Here is a 15,051-nt window from a genome sequence, read left to right on the forward strand (position 1 = left end):
CAACATACATGTTCTTTAGACGTATGTGCCCTTCCATGCATGGAATCGGACTAGTGAGAGAATCGACGCTGAGAAATGGTGGTTTCTTCCCATGAATCTCACGCTGGGGTAAGGGAAAGGTTGAAGCCAGCCCCAGGAACTTGTCTCCCAGGAAGAGGTTCTGCTCAGGGCTTACGCCTTGTCAGACACCCTGCAGGAGAAACTGGAGCCCAGACAATGACTGACTGGTCAGTGACGGGCAGGACCTGAGCCAAAAGTCAGTGATGGGCAGGACCTGAGCCAATGGTCAATGATGGACAGGACCTGAGCCAATGGTCAGTGATGTGGAAGACTTGAGTCAGTAATCAGTGATGGGCAGGACCTGAGCCAATGGTCAGTGATGGGCGGGACCACACCTTGACCAGGATTGCCTTACTGTGTGGGTTTCTCGCCCTCTCTTTAAATCTAAACCTCATGTCAGGACCCAGAAGACAGACTTGGGGGTCACTGAACCTCCCTCCATTCCTCTTCCCAGTGTGGCCACATTGAATAAATCTCCTGTTTTTACATGACTTTTTGTCTTTAATTGACCTATTGAAGACTGGGGGCCAAGCCTGGCTTGTTAGGGCTGCCAGGATCCAGGCTCTGACCCTAACAGCTGCAGTAACATCACCACGGCATGACTGTGGACAACGACTTCCCTGACGCTTAGCAGGGGCCGAATGCAATGGGCGACAAGAGCCAGAGCCCTCTTCTTACCCTGTCTGCTCCCCTCAGCTGATCACCAGCACCATCAGAGAGAAAATGGAGGCGGGTGGGGGGGATCTCAGGGACTAAACCACCAAGGTGACCTGGAACAGAATCTCAGAGAGCACCAGGGACCCAATGGCCCACGGCCTATGTAAGGCAGCAGGCATGAGGTTTGATAACAATCCCTATGATGTCCACCATACATGGGTATGAACCTACAAAATCAAACCTAAAAAGTTTCAAGTTTCTCATATGCAAACACACTGGCTCTGTGACCTCCGCCCTGGATAACTGCCCAGTAACATAGCAACGGCTTGCATACTCAATAAAGGCAAAATAGGGTGATGCCAGTACAACCTCCGGGGGTAGGATGAGTGCCCCCTACAGGCGGGAACTGGTCACAACAGGGGTGATGACAAGATGCTTGTTTATAAGGGACTTGGGAAAGACTCTATGAGGTCTATTTAAAAAGTAGGGGACAGTAATATTCCTACATACGTTTTTGGAGACTGCAGGCAGTTCCCTCCCTCTGGGTCAGCTTATACACACACACACACACACACACACACACACACACACACACACACACCCCTTGGATCCCATCTCAGCACGCTTTGACAGAAATGCCACTCTCTAACTTTTCAGTGTGAACAGGAGCCTTCCTATAAGAAAATACACCTCTAGCTTCCATCTTTGCACCACACCAGGACCCACAAATGGGCAGAAGCATGAATGAGGATTAAAGGGGGAGCGATTAAGGCTGGACACATCCTCCAAGGGATGTGTCTGTGGAGGATGTGTCTGTGGTCTGTCATGGCTCAGAGCCTCCCGGGACCCTGAATTCATGAACAACCTCATGCCCCGCACCAACCCATGGGGAACTTGGCTGTCACCCTCATTTCCTCTCTCACTGGCAGGGGGAGGCACAATCACCAGAAGAAAAGACAGAGGCCGGCTAAGCTTGGGCGTGTAAAGCTGCAGGGCACACCTATTAACATATTCCTGGGTGCCTCAGGAGAGGCTACTGAAAGTTCCTGGTGCTTCTAGAGTTAATAGCTCCAGGAGGCAGGAAGCCCGGGCACAAGCAGATAGTAACATCTGCACGTGAGGCGGTCAGTGGAGTCCAGCTCTCTGACTAGCTCACCCTCGGGCACTATCTGAACTAGTGCGTGACACGACACTGGTGCTGCCCTCGGGATACTTCAGGTGACCCCACAGAGGGACGCTTTGTGTAACTCAGAAACATCGTCTGCATCAGCAAGTCCACTCTGGCACACTAAAGGCTCCGAGAAGGCGATCGTAGGCGATCCTGGTGAGCCTGTTTGATCCCGCCTGCCAGCAACAGCTCTGCAAACTGCCGAACAGGGCAAGAGCTGCAAGACCAGGCTCAGTATCCTCCTCATTAATGGTAATGCCTAGTTCTTGTTTTGAAAACAAAAATCTTCCCTAATATCTGTACTACAAAATTAATAAGAATACCCCAAGATCATACTAGAAGTTGGTCCTTAATCCCTCTAAGCCACCATGTTCCCGTATCTGCCCAAGGCCCTGTACCGTACCAAGCAGTCATTAAGGCAAGAGAAATAGCCCCTGCTGTCACCTCTGACATCACCTGAGCAGCCTTTCCCGCTCAGATGAATTGTGGAGAAGGCGGAGCTCTAACCAGAATGCCACCTGCTTAGAATCAGCCCGTGCTTCTGCCAATGGTTTCCAGGCCTGCCAGACAGATGGCTAGTTCCCCAGGCAAAACTGAGTGCAGGTCTGTAACTCAGGCGGCTCTGGGGATGCTGGGAAGAGCTGGAAGCAAGAACACGAATAGGAGGTGGTGGGGTCCGGAGGAGGAAAGGGACCTTTACCACCAGCCTCGGTCTTTCTGCTGTTTAGATGCTTCTAGATTTTCTCAGAGTAAACTCTGAGATGAGAGTCAGGCAAAAAGCCACCTACATATTCACAGGGTTAAAGATGACTTCTAGAGACATTCTTATAAAAATTGTGTTTTTATAGGAAGGAGAGATGGAGGAGAAAGCATCTGGGAAGCTCTCAGTCCAAATCTAAGCAAAAGTCTGATTCAAAGTCTTCATGCCTGAACTTTCTAAAACCAAAGAGCAAGGTTAACTTCTTCCATGACGGCCCTGAAAGTGTCGGATAAGGAAGAGTCCATTTTAAAAAGCGGGTCTCTTGGGACGAGGGGGACATTCCATGGATGCTGTTCTCCCCATGGAAGAGGGACTGAGTTCGGTCCTCAGCAGTCACGTAAAAAGCCAGCTAGACCAGGCAGTGCACACTTGTAATCCCAGAGCTGGGAGAGGGAGAGGCCCATGCAGCTCTCTGCTAGTCAGCCTAACGGGTGAGCCTCAGGTCCCAGAGAGAGACTCTGTCTCAAAAACACAAGGTCAGCATCTGAGGTTCATCTCTGGCCTTCACACATTTGTAGGACATGTACCTGAGTATACGTGTACCAAGCATACAAAAACACATGTGTGCACATCTGCACACACAAAACACATGCACATATCTGCACACACAAAACACACATGCACACATCTGTATACACAAAGGCAGGTATCTTGCTTGGTTTAAGTGTTGGAAAGACCCTAAGCCAAAAGATTGTGTTTGAGAGGTGAGCTCCTGTTTCATTTTGAGGTCAGAAATGGGCAGTCGTCTTTTCTAAAGGCCAGGTGATAAATGTCAAGGGCTCTGTTGGCCATCCAGCCTAGTTGTGGGAGCAGGATAAACCAATGAACGTGACTATATTTGAATAAAATTTTATTGACAAAAACTAGAGACACCTGGACTTGGTTCATAGCAAGTCGACTGCTCTGGGTGACCCTTTGAAAATGTCATGAGGGAAAAACTCTTACTAGTCCCTCTAAGCATAGAAAGGCAGAAAATAACTGGCTGAAGGTCCCCATGTGGTCTTTTTCACCCCCCAGAGCCCAGATCTGTGTCATTATCCCACACTATACAACCTGTGATCTGGGTCTCAGCCACAGGGCTTTCAGTTCAATTTATAATTCACTCTTGGCTTACAGCATCATCCATTTTATACCCATTGTGGCTACTTTACCATGAAGACAAAAATTAAATAAAAAATAAAGGTCCTAAAACAGAGTCTAGGACATCCCAGTTGGGGCTTGGTAAGCAGGCAAGAACCAAATGGAAACAAGCCAGAATTTCTTTGGCTTACGTTCACCCATGGAAACCAGTCCTGGATCTTTCTAGAACACAGCATGTTCCTGCAGGTTTACCAGGTTTGGGCTCTTTCACAGTCTCCATAAATTTGGGGACCATAGGACATAGCACGCTGTGCATGGAGGAGACCTTCCACCCAGGAGCAAAGGACCCTGAGAATCACACAGGGCCTGTGCATGATCCGTCTTCTCAAGAACTGATTTTGCTTCCGGCCCCTACCCTGCTGGCCCTGCTTCCTTTGGTGATTGTCACGGGTGCAGCAGAGCGAGATGGGGATATCCAACAGAACCAGAGCAACCAGCTCTCTGATGGGGCTTGACCTCCTTGTGGCCTGTCTGCTAGGTGACCTTGAAGGTGGCCAGTGTTGTGAGAAACAGCCCTTCTGTGCCCAGGGAGATCCAGCCCCACTAGCTCACTAGGTGAAGACTTATCCAGCCCCACTTGCCCACTAGGTGAAGACTTCTGTGCCCAGGGAGATCCAGCCCCACTAGCTCACTAGGTGGAGACATGCCCAGCCCCGTCTCTGCTCTGCCAGGACCCAGTTCACCAACTCGGATCACCCTGGGAGCTCCAAGGGAGTTCCTCAACTTCCACAGCTCCACCTATTTGTCACCCCCTCGGTGCCTCATGGCACAGACCCCTGGCAGCTCTAATCCAGCTCCTGACGAGACCAGCCTCTGTCCCTGTGCAGTCTGGGAGGCAGGGGATGGTGACAGCAAGTGGACAAGACACCCGAACAGGGAGATTCATGGCGTCTACCTTGCCCAGGCCGGCCTGGCCCCTCCAATGCCTACTCCTACGCTCTCTGCACACATCCACAAACACAGCCCTCTAACAGACTCCAGGGTGCTTCCATGTCCTCAATCCCTAGAAATCTCCCCATCTCCCATCACCTCAGAAGCTTCCTCAAGCTCCTCCCCAGCTCCAGACTGGCTGCCCTACTAGAAGGTTCTTCCCCATACCCTCACCAAAAACCACTTCCTGCTTCTTGTTATTTGTGCCTGATGCAAACACTTCCTCGCCCATCTGAACTGTCTATCACCTCAGCACCCCACACAGCAACTCAGCCCTGACCCTGTACCCCACCCTACACCTCAGCTCTGCCTATGAGCCCTCACGTGAACACACACACACATACACACACACACACACACACACACACACACACACACCCTTCCGGAAGCACGCCATCTCACAGACTTGCTATTGTCCGTTTTTCCCCCACTGCAGTGACCCAGTTTGAAGCAGGCACCCGACACATGCTTTGAAAGGAATCGCTGGATAGATTCATGAATGGAAGGAGTTGGGAGAAAGACAGAGCAGGCTCTGTGGTTAGAAAACAAGAAGGACTTCCTGGGAAAGTAAACCCAGCGGAGAATCAGCGGGCACTAAGCAAGCTTTAGCAAGGACAATCAAAGGTAACAACATGCTACGGTGGGGTCATATCACATGTGTGAGCCCATGTACTGGGTGACTGCCATCCAGGGACCTGGCCCCTGCGCTACTGTGACATGGCTGGCGAGAGCTTCTGAACTGTCGGATTCTTTGCTGGGAGGCTGGGTGACTAATGCTATACTGAACTCTCCGCCATGGCCTACATTGACTTACTGACACACGAGGATGGAAGTATCAGTTCATACTATAATCCAGATCAACCCCCAAAACCTGAAAAGCCAATCATAAGAAATGACACACGTGGGAATCCATCTCTAGGTCAATCCACACGCATGGAAAGTGTGAGTGGCCGCCAGGGGCTGGAGGCAGGGGTGACAGGTTGTGTCTTCTGGATATCAGGAGTGACACAGGACATGGCTGGATGACCACACTCGTGTACTGAATGTCACAAGCTGTCTGGATCACTGTGTCATGAATTTGACCTCAACTGCCCCAAAGGAAAGTGGTGACCACCGACTGCACCTCTGATGCTGGGTGACTTTGGGCTAAGTCCTGTGCATACCTCACTGAGTGTCATCGGTCTTGTTCAAACCAGCACCCGAGTGTGCAAATCTCCCGGGGCAAGAACGGTACTCCTTTCAACTCCACAAGGCCCTCACACCCCTGAGCTGCAGAGGGAAGTCAAATCCATACCTGACTCACACACAGGGTTTGTGCACCAGGTAGGAAATGCAACCAGAGGTGGCGGGGCCACATGTCCTTCATTGAGGAAGTAAAAAACAGCACAGAGCTCCTGAGGTCAGCAGGCCCAGAGGGAGAAGCCAGAACAGAGGGCTGGAGACCTCAGGGTCCTAGTGTGAGAATGGCCCTTAGAGTCAGGGCAGGATTAGTGTCTACTGGGAACCACCAGGATGTGGGGAGGGGAGGGGAGTTCCTTACTTCCTATTAAGTGACAAAAGTGATTTGGGCTTCACCATGTGTTGCTGTGTGATGAGACTTCACTCAATGCCGCTGAATAGTACCTTTACAATTTATTTATTTAAGACTGTGTCCGAAGGCTAGGGAACGCACTTGCTGGACAAGCATGAGGACATGAGTTTGAATCTCTGGCACCCATATAAAAAGGCTGACCCGGGCTATGCAAGCCAAGAACCCCAGCATGGAGGGTCCCAGAAAGATGGATGCTGACGGTGACTCTACAAGCCTAGATCTCCAGCAATGGGGGGGGGGGGTTCCCAGAAAGGTGAATACTGACTGTGGCTGTGCCAGCCTAGAACCCCAGAATGGGGGATCCCAGAAAGGTAGATGCTGATCATGGCTATGTAAGCCTATAACCCCAGCACTGGGGGTCCCAGAAATATGCATCTAGAGAGCTCACAGGCAACCAAGCCATCCCAGTCGAAAGAGGGAGATAATAGTTCACAGAGGGAGAGACCCTGGCTCAAACAACAAGCTGGAGAATTGTAGCGTAAGACAGCTGGTGTCTTCTCACTTTGACCTCTACATATGTGCATGTAGACTTGCACACCCATAAACCTAAGTGCATGTAACACACTTCAAGCACATATACACAAAGAATCTGATCAAAAGGCACTCTGAAACAAAGAGCCAGAATCCAGTTAAAAACCAAACCAAAACAAACAACATTTGCAACATGTTGGACTGATCCACTCTGGTTTCCACAGCATGGAAATACGGGGTTGGAGGAGGTCAAGAATGTGCATTTCCATCGGGACTGTACAGCACAGAGATGAAAACCCCAGAAAGGCTTGAGATGCAGCAGCATCCACAAGGACTGGCTGAATACCTCTTCAGTCCCTCCAGAGAAGGAGACTGCACAGGTCTCTGAAGTCATCCAAAGCTGGGGTACCCAGACCAGAGTCAAAGAAGGCACACACTGGTCAGCGGCTCCATGCACACATCAGAGACCAGCTCAGCTGCCTCCCTCCAGCCCCTCACTCACCAGCTGCCTGAACAACACAAAGGGGCTTTGATTGCCGTTTGTAGCCCAGCAGGCAAGTTTGCATGTGTGGCTTAAATGTTTCAGCTAAACTGAGGCCCTGGGGACCACTCAGGTCTCAGCCTTAGAAACCACTTCTTCCCTTATCCATTAGGCAAATGTAATCAAGGCCAAGAACACTAGCCCTTGCCACAGGTTGAAATCAGCCTGGATAAGAGCAGAGGAGAGGGCCCTGCTCCTGAACACACCCATTCCTCTGTAGGGTGCAGACAGAAAGATGTCCTAGGTCAGCTGGGAATGAGGGTGAGGCAGAGCTGGCAGGAGTTTCACATACACCTGGGACTGGGAATTGGGGTTCAGATGCAGCTGACAGCTCCCTCAAATGATAAACAGTTACCACTTTATAGTCTAGTTCCTGAAAACACAAGCCACATGAAACTGGAATGTGACTCTCAGTTGATGAGACAACAGCCTGAAGTTCAGCAGTCACACATACAATGCAGTAAATCTATAGGGAGATAGAGCTATAAATCTACAGATAGACAGACCAGGATATAGATATAAACAGCATGGATGAACCTTGAAAACAGGATGCAAGCAATATATATGAGTCGTAAAAGACCACACTCTGAGCTAAGGTGATGGCTCAGTGGATCAAAGCACTTGCTACACAAGCGTGAGGACCCGAGTTTGTGTCTCCAGCACCCAAGTAAAAGGTTGGTTGTGGCTGTGCGTGACTTATAACCCTAGTGCTATGGAAGGGAGAGGCAGGAAGAAATCTGTGAATTACTGGCTGTCAGCCCAGCTCAAGGATGAGTGGAACCTTATCTCCAGGACTAAGGCAGAGAATGTGAGCGTGGGACACCTGACATCCTCCTCTGGCCTCTACATGGGCTCCCGTACCAGCAGACCCAATATATGCAGATGCACGCGCGTGTGTGCGCACACACTCACATACACACTACATTTTATAATCTTATTTAGATGAAGGTCAGAACAGGACAATCCAGAGACAGAGAGTGGATAAGTGCTTACGGGTTGAGGAGAGAAGTCAAGTATCATTCAGTAATAAATGAGCACAGGGTTTCCTCACTGGGTGAAGAAAAGATTTTAAAACCACTCTGTGATGAAGGCTACAGCAAGGGCTCCCATAGATGCCATGGAACCTAGCATTACATGTGAGTGAACATGAGGTGTATCAATTGTAGCTCCACAAATGGGGGAAAGCAGAAACAAAACCCCACGATGGATGGGATGTCCATGTCTTCATCTGACCATCGCTGAACCAGATGACAGCCATGTTTGTATTTCCCTCTTCTAGAGGGAACACCTCCCTGACCTGACTGTACGTGGAAACCCAGGATCTTGGCACCGCACTCCATTCCCTGAGGTCCCCACTCTCCCCATCCCCAGATACAGGTTGCATATCAAATCGAGCATAAACATTTGTCAGTGTCTTCATGTCTCCAGCAGCCAATGTCTCTGTTCCTCCAACACCTGCCTCACTTGTCTGTCCTCTGCCGACTGCAGCACCAATTGTGGCAAGAACCACCAATTTTCTAGTAATATGAGCACCCAATTCTGCTCCCCAACCACCCAGACCACCCAGAGAGAGATGGGCAAAAGTTCAGACAAAGCTCAGTCCTGTTCAGGAGAAGCCCTCTGAAGGCTCCAGGCACAGAAGGCTCCAGACGGCGAACACAAATTCCCCTGGTAGTCACACTTGACACTCACTTGACTTGAGTGCCGCCCTCCAGTCACACTGAGGACCGCACTGACACATCCCATCTGTGCCCCATTATGGCCACCTTATGACCTCCACAGTCACTCTTACCAGCAACACTCCAACACTACTGAACTGAGGACTTTTCACCTCTGAGTGTCCACTGAACAAAGGCAACCTCCCCGCAAGCCCTTGCTGTACTTTCCTCGCCGGCATTGATTTCTTCAGCCATCTGTTCCCTTCTACAATGGAACAGCATTTTCTTAAGAACAAGGAATTGGTTTGCTTCTCATAACTTTGTGCCCTAGTAAAGTGACTTGCGGCCCCTCCCCTGTTAAAGTCTCTCTGCTAAGAGGATGGGAAGCCCACAGGCCTGGCATCCTTCTCTACTGATGCTTGTCATCCCTGGCTGGGACAAAATGGTCCCTCTTGCTTCCATGGCCTCTCTTGGGTGTCTAGAACAAATACTAGGTACTCTTCCATTTGAGAACACCTCCCCCGACTCTCTGGTCTGGCTCACTCCCACCCCAGGTCACAGTTTAAACTGCTTTGGAGAAAAAACTGAGCCTTGTGAATGATCAGGGCTCCGGCACAGCCCTCCCTGCATCCCACAGACCTCCAGCAAACTGCTCTTGCAGTTCCTCCTGAGAAGGAATTTTAGCAACACTACATCATCTTCAGCATCAGCTTTGCTTTCTTCCCCACTCTGTCTCTGTCTCTCTCTGTCTCTCTTTGTCTCTCTGTCTCTGCTTCTTTCTTTCTCTCTCACAGTAAGAAATGCTGGGCCCTTAGCAGTGAAATAAGACAGGGCTCTCGTTAACATCGGCCACACTTGGAATGAAAGCATAAGAGGAAACCCCAGGGCCCACACACCTTAGCAAGTTGGTTTATTCTTTTTTTATTTATTTATTTTTATTTTTCGAGACAGGGTTTCTCTGTAGTTTTTGGTGCCTGTCCTGGAACTAGCTCTTGTAGACCAGGCTGGCCTCGAACTCACAGGGATTCGCCTGCCTCTGCCTCCCGAGTGCTGGGATTAAAGGCGTGCGCCACCACCACCCGGCTAAGTTGGTTTACTCTTCTAAACCCTTTGAAGGCACCCGCAGACCAGGCTCAGTGGAAAGAGTAGGTTCATTCTAGACACTTCTTGGGGGAGGTGAACTGAGGCCATGACTGCTCCCTGTGAGCTAAAACCCCACCATCCTCTCCAAACCCTGCAAAACTTGAAATTGTCATAAGGGAAAAGGTAAATGATAGGAGATCCCGTAGGAATAAATAAGAGAAAGTGGCCCTTCAGCCTGCCGTCCATCACGCTGACAGCCCCTCGGGGACAGCTTATTACTAATTTATTCATCTGGTATTGGTGAGGACTAAAAACTAATTTATTAAAACAAAACAAAACAAAACCCCAGGCCACTGTGCACTTAGACACATTAAACTTTAATAAGACCTCATGGGCCCTTGTCTAGAAGAGGAAGGGACTCTTGAGAGGAGCTGGAGCTGCCTGGGAAAGCAGCAATGCCATCTGGTGACAGTGTGAGGCCATGTGACTTCGGCCAGCTGGCATGATCTAGCAGGAGAGAATCACCTCCACAAAGACGTATTCTGACTTCCATGTGTGAGCTGTGCAGGTGTAAACTCATGGCCACACGTGCATCATGCATGCACACACAATAACATCAAACTTTACTTTTTAAAAGCATACACCTTATATCAGAGCTCTTTGTTACCCAAGTAACCTCCTTCTTTACAGATCTCTAGAGAAAGACGAGTTCAGGTGCCATCAACCCTGTGCCACAGGAAGGCACAGACTAGGCTGGGTCTTCTGGGTGTGACTTCCAGTTTCACCACGTAATACCAAGGAGCCATGGACCAGTCACGTGTCTTCCCTGAGCATGAGTGTCCTGCTCTAGACCATCATAGGTCATCCAGTGATAATCTACCCTCCAGAGTGGTCATGGAAAGGGGAGGCGATGAGGAAGCAGGCTCAGGCCCTAAACATGTTAGGCCCATGGGTATGGTCTAGTGAATTCTGCCCGTGGCACAGTCCTGTGGGCTGCTGTGCTCCTGTTTAGCATTGTGGGGTTCCACAGCAGGCCCCACCAATATCAAGGTCCTGTGGGGGCTCCTGCATTCTCATTTGGCTCTATAAAGAACTGGGAAGAGGGGACAGAATCAGTCCATACTGTTCCTCACAGCGGCTTAGTGTCTACTGTCACCTCAGTCAAGATGAAAAATGAAATGAGCTTTTCTTCATTATTAACATCGTCAATCTGCACCCCCACCAATAGAGGATTCACTGAGCAAACACTCTGGGTTCTTTCAATTTTTCATGAAAGCAAGAAATAATTGTCTTGATAGACTGTTTGAGATGGAAACAAAAGGCAAGAATAACATCCGGAAATCATCTCATGGTGACTATTTAATCACTGTCATCTGAGTATAACACATATCATACCTCTTCCGTGCACTTGTTCTTCTGTCAGCGCTGAGGGAACACCTGACACTGCACGTGGCACTCACCACCTGAGATCGCACGTGGCACTCACCACCTGACACCTGCACATGGCACTCACCACTTGACACTGCACGTGGCACTCACCACCTGAGACCACACGTGGCGCTCACCACCTGACACCTGCACGTGGCACTCACCACCTGAGACCGCACGTGGCACTCACCACCTGACACCTGCATTTGGCACTGACCACCTGAGACCACATGTGGTGCTCACTAGGGCAAACTGGCTGCACCATTAATCTGAATGCAGGCTTTGGTCTATCAACAGCCTTTTGGCCAAGGCTTGTGCTTGGCCTTGCACTGGGCATGAGACTTCCTTCTCATGAGACTTCTGGTGTATGTAACCAGAACATACACAGACCTTGTTCTTAGACCCAAAGTTTGATGAGCCTCGTCCGATTTGATGGAACATTACGGTGAAAACAGAAAAATTATCAAATTATAGGAGAAGCTATATACCACAGTCATAGACGGCGAGGCTGGGCATTTTCAGGATGGGATTTACAATTGCATGGATTAATGTGAGGCTATGTGCAGGTGAGTCTTAGTAGTGAGGACAGGTCTTCTGTCCTGGACTGAAGAAACATCCTGGGCAGGAATGGCCAAAGCCATCCTCTGGGAGGACATAAGGCAAGATTTGCAGATGATGGGAGGACCAGAGAGGAGGAGACCTCATTCCAAAGGCTGTAGGGAGGAGTCCCAGAGAGGAGTGACCCTGGAAGAGCAGGAGAGAGGGGGTTCACAGATCTGAGGCCCTGGAGGGACCCGAACCCTCACTTTCCTCCTGAACTGGAAACAGGCCTTTCAGGGATAAACTTGCTCAGGAAAGGCAGGAGCATGTGGTACCCCATGCCAAGGGCGCTATAGACAGATAGTTCCTGCTGAATAAATATACAAAGATGTCTTTTCTCCTAAAGAAAAAATAGAGATGTCTTTCGGCATCTACTTTTAATTTTTTTCTTAGTTTGCAACCTTCTGATGCTGGTCTGCAGAATAACCAGCTGGCATCTTGTGAATTTCCGTACTTCTGAAGGGAGAAATAATACCATTCTCACAAAAATCTGGAGAGAATAAAAACCACAGAGGACCTGCTTCCTAAGGCCAGGATAGCCCTATGAACCTGCTTTCTGAGGCCAGGATAGCCCTATGAACCTACTTCCTGAGGCCAGGATAGTCCTGTGAACCTGCTTTCTAAGGCCAGGAGAGCCCTATGAACCTGCTTCATGAGGCCAGGATAGCCCTATTAACCTGCTTCCTGAGGCCAGGATAGCCCGATGCCAAAGTAGAAAAGTCTTCCTAGGAAGGAAAGTGGCAGACTGTCTCTGGTGACTCAGTTACAGAGACGCTGCAGAGAATGTCAGTAAATCAGAGAATGGACAGAAAGTAAGACGGAATCCTGCAAAAAGTCAGGCTCATTCCAGAATTCATTCAGTCAGCATCCAAAACCATCACATTGACTGAAGAAGAAATACCACGCAGTCATTTTCAGCAAATGCAAACATAATGTTTGATGAAAACTGTACCCATTCATGATTAAAAAGTGTTCCCAATCTTAGAGACCTTCCTTAGCCTCATAAAATATGCACACAATGCTGGCTTCAGACTATGCGTTACAATGAAATATTGAAACATTCCCTCCAAGGTCAGAAACAAGACAAGAATATCTCAGTTTAGAATTACTAGAGGCTTTGCCAGTACAGTAAAAAGAAGAATTGCAATGGGGGGAGAAAAAGGAACTACCCTCCCCCTCCAGAGAAATGTTTTTGCAAAATCCAAAAGAATTTCTAAAATTAGAATAATTTTACTAAGTTAATTATACAGAAGGTCCAAAAATCAAAGAATTGGGAAATGATATTTAACAAATGAGACAATCTTACTGTCATTAAAAAAAATTCCTAGAATAATTTCAGTGAAACTTGCTCGTTAAACTCTGTACAGGCAGCATTCATAAGAGGAAAGAAAAGTAGGCAAAATGGAAGGCAAGGTCAATGCATTCCACTCAAAATTACATCAGGCACGTACGTGTCAATTAATTCAAATTCATACAGCAATGCCTAGTACCAAGAATGGCTAGGATGACCTCTATTTCAGAGACTCTGGCATAACCACCCCATGACTCTGGATGTGTGCGTTGGCACAGGCTGGACAGATCAGAGACTTTCCTCATGAATTAGCTCATTGTCTGACAAGATACCTGAAAACAAATGAACGTAAGGAAGAATGGTTTTAGCTTGGCTCACAGTTTGCAATCACAGCCCATCATGAGGGAAGTGACAGTGGCAGGGGTCGATGTCTGAGGTCGCCAGTCACGCCAGTCATGGCATCCATGGTCAAGAAGCAGTGACGAATGCTTCTTCTGGATTCACTCTCTCCTTTCTATGCAGTCCAGGGAATGGTGCCACCCACAGAGGGCATCGGTCTAATAGAGACCACACATACATACACATATGGGCTTGCCTAGAGGCCCTCTTCCTTTCAAGTGATTAGATATTAACAATTGGACGTCGAGATTGCCCATCAAAGGAACAGAATGTGGGGTCCATAAGCAGACCCTCCCAGATGCCATGGCACACCACACGAGGGGAACAATGCCACACAGTGGGAAAAGGACGGTCCCGTTTTCAAATGGCGTGGAATCGGTGAGAAAGACACAGAGAGATGGAGTTTTGATTCCTCCTCACCCACACAAAGTCAATTCTGATCCCTAATTTCAGAGCAAAACTATTAAAATACAGAGAAGAAAATAGAAGAGAAAAATCTTCAAGATAAGAAGATGAGAGATGACTCCTTAAATAATACACTAAGTAAAAACCGTGACTGGATGATCTATACTAAGTAAATTATTTCCTGGACTGGGGAGATACGTGAGCAATTAAGAGTTCGTTCTCCAGTACCCATCTGGGTGGTTCACCACAACCAGAGGATATGACGTCCTGTTCTGGCCTCCATGTACACTGAACTCGTATGAGCAAACCCACACACATACACATCATTAATAATAACAAAATAAATCCTAAAAGAACTATTAAGAAATAAAATATTAATTTCCATAGAATGACGTCATCAAACGAATCCGAAGAGAAGTCACACTGAGGAGGCCAACTAAGCACTCATGTCTAGAACACACGCTTTTCAGTTCCTAGCAGTTAGTATTTCAGGATGTTGACATGTTGCACAGGTGCCTGGGAACAACGCACACACAGCCTGCGAGTGAGGGGAAAGAAGTTTGACATCACTGACCTTAAAGGAAATGCCAACTACCCACAATGAGGTTGTTTTCAAATGCACACCACACTGGTTGGAAAATTTTTTTTTATGATTAATAGAATGGTTATTTATTCAAAGATGTAACATGATGGCCGGCTTGTTGGGGTTTCTGTCCAGCCCGGTACCCAACAGCTGGCAAAGCCCAAAGAGAAATCACACACAGGACTCCATAAGATTATAAACTGATTGGCCTATTAGGTCAGGCTACTTATTAGCTCTTACAACTTATGTTACCCCATTATTCTGATCTATGTTAGCCACATGGGTT

General features: G+C 48.5%; 1 protein-coding gene across 4 annotated transcripts in view; it reads right to left on the reverse strand.

The window, feature by feature from the left end:
* Phactr3 (phosphatase and actin regulator 3) overlaps positions 1-15,051 on the reverse strand; it is a 212,352-nt gene that overhangs the window by 83,567 nt on the left and 113,734 nt on the right. The window lies entirely within an intron of this gene.

The sequence above is a fragment of the Myodes glareolus genome, chromosome 10 (genome assembly GCF_982192425.1).
Source record: "Myodes glareolus chromosome 10, mMyoGla1.1, whole genome shotgun sequence".
Lineage (NCBI taxonomy): Eukaryota > Metazoa > Chordata > Mammalia > Rodentia > Cricetidae > Myodes > Myodes glareolus.